At 35.6% G+C, this 5150-nt stretch overlaps 1 pseudogene; it reads left to right on the forward strand.

Annotated features, from left to right (window-relative positions):
* Positions 1–978: 978 nt before the first annotated feature.
* Positions 979–1535, forward strand: LOC109387799 (trafficking protein particle complex subunit 4 pseudogene; annotated as a pseudogene).
* Positions 1536–5150: the final 3615 nt, after the last annotated feature.

Below are 5150 nucleotides of genomic sequence, written 5' to 3' on the forward strand. Positions count from 1 at the left end.
GTGAAAATAAAACCCCAGTGCCCCAGTGACTCAGGTAATGACTCACTTAAAAGTGGCAATCAACAGAGAAGCCCACACAAAGTCACCTCAGAGGTCAACTTAGTCATCCAAAGATGTTTGCTCAGAGAAGATACTATTTGAATTTATTTTCTATCGCTCCTAAATTTTGCAGTTTTCAGAAATAGAAACTTTTAAAATAGTCAATATGACAGGAGTTGTTATCTCTTTGTCTTTATCAATTGCTTCTTTTTTTGACAACACGTTTATGAAATATACAAGCCAGCCTCATCACATATTTTAGTCATGTCGGTATCTCCCTCTCCTTCCCTCTATGGGCCCTCTACAACCAGCCAAGGTTATCCATTCATTTTATTTTCCCTAAACACATCATTCTTTTTCTACTTCTCTACTTGTGTTCAAGCTAAATTTCCCCCATCTGAAAAATTGTTTCTTTATTCCTTTCTTCTCACAAATATATGTTCTTTGAGACCTAGCTGTGGTCCAAGGGGTCGTTCCTTCTTCCCAGGCTCTACGACAATTCTCTCCATCCACTTTTTTGTACCTTATGTATTACTAAGTATTAATGTTTTCTTGTTCATATAAATATGTTCTGTTCTGCAGTATAAGCATGTGCAAACCAGTAATGCCTTCTCTTCACACCCCCTAGCTGAGGCCTATAAGCAGAGTCAGTATGAAATATATTTCTAGACAAAGCATGTAGAGAGGGGAGGGTGTGTGACTGACTGAAGGGCTAGACTAGTTCTCTGTGGATTCTGGTCTAGCTTAGAATAGAATTACAGATTCGGGTAACAGTCTTATTAGAAATAGAACAATGTAGAAAAACTAAGTATGCATTTGTTGAGTTTATCCACTGTGCCTATGTTTCTGATGATAATTTTTTCTGTTTTTTGAAGGTGGGAGTATGAGATGACAAGGCACGATATATAAATACCATCAAAGGCCTGACTTCATAGTTTTATGTGGAAAGGCATAAAGAATATCTGCACATTGGCGGAATTCCCTGGATGGGACTTCATTGACCCCTCCCTCACCTCTGTAGTGGGCCACGCGGTGCTGGCCATCAACGGTTTGTGTGGCAAGTACACAGCTAATGGGAAAGAGGAACCGGAATACCTGAAAAACGCTGCCAACTACCCAGTGTCCATTTGATTTGGCCAGCCCGCCTCACCTCCAATGAGAAGCTCATACTGGCCTCCATGTTCCATTCACTGTTCGAAAAACAGCTCCCAGCTGTCTCCCAAACAGGGCAATTGAGGCATTAAGATGCTGGAGAAAGACACATTCAAACAGCACTGCTTCCAGGTACTGACGGGGGTCAAATTTGTGGTGCTGGCAGACCCTATTCAAGCTGGAATAGATTTTCTTCTCTGAAAGATTTATGAAATTTACTCAGACCTTGCCCTCAAGAATCCATTCTATTCTCTGGATATGCCCATCAGGTGTGAGCTGTCTGAACAGAACTGAAATTAGCCCTGGAAGTGGCAGAGAAGGCTGGAATTTTTGGACCTGGGTAATAGACTGAACCTGCAATGGACCTTCCAAATTCTGAGAGATCTGCTGCAGAAGCACGCTGTTTCCACTCCGATGGAGATCCCAGCAGCCTTGTTAGTGCACTTGATAATGGGAGGATGCTAAGTCTGATATGTCCTGATCCCCGAGCCTTAATTCCATGTTCTCTTCCCTCCTGTGTCTATCATGGTCCTACTTCCTAGCCCTGCACAGCTTTATTTATGGAAGAAATAAGCCCATCGATGCTTTAATAAACATTCCTTTGACCTCAAAAAAAGAATATCTGCATTTACAAAAGAGGGAAAATAAGTTTGAGGTCAAAGATAATATTGTATGGCAAGTAGGTTCTGCATTTACTAGATAAAGCTTCCTTGAGAATTTAGTAACTTTCTAACAAAAATAATTTTGTGTGTCATCATTAAATATTTAACAATCTGATTAAAGAGGAAGCATATTCAAAGCTCATTTGTACAACTATTTTATTCTGTGTAATACTTTATAAGTGATATCTTTTGAATTTGTTAGAATTCTATTTAGGTTGCCACAATTTATTTAATAATTCATTTTCTACAAGTGAAATCCCAAGCATCCCTAATAAAGGGGAAACAAAATCTTTAATATCTTGCATTATAAGTTCACTTTTTTAACATAATTAGTTATAAGATATATGCCTGTAGCTTGGGTTCATTTTACTAGTCAAATAAAATAAAGATGTGCAAATACTAATGAATGAGGCCAATGGATGCAACCATACACTTTATTTATTAAATTTAATATATTTGTATTTATATAATATTATATTTAATTATTTGTTTAATTACAGTAAAGCTTTGGATTGTGAGTAACTTGGTTTGTGAGTGTCCTGCCAGATGAGCAAACATTTTTAACACATTTTAACATGGTAAATGAGTGATGTCTTGCAATACGAGTAGTTTGTTTCCGGAACGAATTATGCTCACAAACCAAGGTATTACTGTCTTTATTTCACATTAGTGTCAGGGTAAAATACTACCAATAGCAGGCAAAACTCGAGAGGACTATATTTTTGAAAGAAGAGAATTGTACTGTGTGTACTCCACATTTATAGAGCTTTTCTACCGAGCAGAGTCCACAGCCCCCATGAGGTGCAGTTTGGCTGGAATTCAAAAAAGGACCCATAGTTCTTTGGCCTGAGTTGTCAGGGAATAGATTTTAGAGCTTCCTGTAAAACCTGAAGTAGAAGAGGAAAAGAGAGAGAGACACAGAGTAGGGAAACTCAACATCTGCATATTAACTCCCAGGGAATCTTTTACTGAACTGAAAGTGTGTTTGTGGGGATGAAGGAAACTTCAAGGAACCCAGTGAAAAGCAATAGTTGAACAACTGAAAAGACCGAATAAAGATTGCAGTTTGGAATTTGAGTCCTGCATTGTTAGAGGGCTTTGATAAATAACTGTGACTTTCTATTTAAGTCCCAGAATGACTACATTGTAGGAATAAAATATGTCAGGACCAAGGGATTCAACTAAAAATAAGAAAAAACAAAAGATCTATCTTCCACAAATTCAAGGTAATTAAGCAGTAGTTTCTTTATTTGCTATAACAAAAATCAACACTCTTTATAAGAAGACAACAAAATCTAAATTCTTTAAAACATAATTCAGAATATCAAGTATATAATAAAAACAAATCAGTGAAGATAAAGGAATAAGGCATAAATTACCAGTATCAAGAATGAGAGAAGGGGTGTCACTGGTGACCTTAAAGATATTAAAATGGTTATAAGGTAATATTATGAATAACTATCTAAAATTAATTTAGCAATTAAGAAGAAATGGATAAAGTTCTTTTAAAAAAGAAACTTACTAAAATTGACACCAAAAATTTAGAAAATCTGTAGGTGAATGCTTCAAAAAAATTTACCACAAATGATGCAGGAAGATATAGAAAATTTGAATTGCCCTGTATCTATGCAGTAAAGAAACTGAATTAATTTTCAAAACTGTGCCACAAAGAAGCTCACATCAAGATGACTTCACTGGTGAATTTTACCAAATAGTTAGGAAATAAAAGTTTTACACAACTTTTTTTGTTCATAAAATAAAACACATTGCAAATCCCTCATAAGTACAAAATTACTCTGCTATAGAAACCTGACCCAGATATTATAAAAAACGAAAATACCTCATTGAACATGGGTATATACATTTGTAAAAACTCATGAAATTATATAGTTAAAACTGTTATCAGCAGCACAATTTTAAAAGTTTATTAACCACACATAGTTGCTATTATAAAAGGATGCACAGTTACTTAATATACTAACTCAACAAGTTTTCATCTGCTAGATATCTTAATTGGCTTTCTGGAGATACACTCTCAATTTCCACCCCTCACTTTTATTAGGCTTATAATTTAGTAGAGAAACAAACACCCAAAACTGCCAAGTCTAATAGAAAAAAAATATAAAAATAATTTAAATTTACAAAGTAGGTGCTGTAATAATTATATTTTGGCACAAAGGAAGGGGTAATCAAGTTTTATGGGTGGGTCAGTAATAGCTTTCTTAGAACGAAGGATTCTTAAGCTGGGACTTGAAGTTCACGTAGCAGGTTTTTTGTTTACAACAAAAAAATAAAGTGGAATGTGTATATATAGAGAGAGAGGGTGTCAAAAAATGTATACACATTTTAAAAAAGGGAAACTGTATTAAAATTGTAATACTCAACATATACCGATAACAAAAGGTGAATACAAGTCACATTTGAATTCTGCAATTAAACGAGGTGCTCAAAGTGGTAACCATCAGCATCCAGACACTTCTGATTATGGCAAACTACTGCTTGAGCAACATTGACCCAGGTGTCCACCTGTATACATTTTTTTGGCATTTTGCTCTATCAGCTGAAAGACTCATGACATGTCAGATCTCAGCAGCAATAAGCCAACCTATTTCCTAAATTTTAGTTTCTGATATCATTCTCCAATGAAAGAAATCATGGTTCTGTAGAAAAATGTCTGATCCTAGGATTGGAGCAGAAAATAAGCAAGAAGAACCTAGAACATCTTGTAGTTCCAAAAAGTTAGACAGTGCTTTAAGAAAATAAAAACCCCCACAATGATAAGGAAATGTCAAAGGAACAGGGACCAACTGAGAGAGCTCTCAATGAGAAAAACTAAAACAATTTGAGCAATAAATATAAAATAGATATCCATGATTCCACGCTGATATAAATAAACGAATGGGTAAATGATTAAATGAATGAATGGGAGAGAAGACAAAAATCACTCATGCAGAAGAATTTCAAATAAATTATGTAGGTACTCCACCCTCAAGAAGATGAAGTTAACTTCCCACTCTTTAAATGTGGGCTGCACATAGTGACATTCTTCTAAACAGTACAGTATGGAAAGAGGCAAACAAACAAACAAACAAAAAGTTTAATTTTACAGTGGAGACACCTGACAAGCACTGGCTCAGCCAGGTGATCAAGGTCAAATATCTACGGTGTTAAGTCATGTTAGTATGTACCCTTGATACGATGAAACTCATCAGCCTTAAGGTGATGAAAGTGGTACTTTACCTCCTTCCTCCTGAAACCATATGACACCAATCTAATAATAAGCAAACATCAGTTTGA

This window comes from Hipposideros armiger, unplaced genomic scaffold (assembly GCF_001890085.2).
Source record: "Hipposideros armiger isolate ML-2016 unplaced genomic scaffold, ASM189008v1 scaffold_169, whole genome shotgun sequence".
NCBI lineage: Eukaryota > Metazoa > Chordata > Mammalia > Chiroptera > Hipposideridae > Hipposideros > Hipposideros armiger.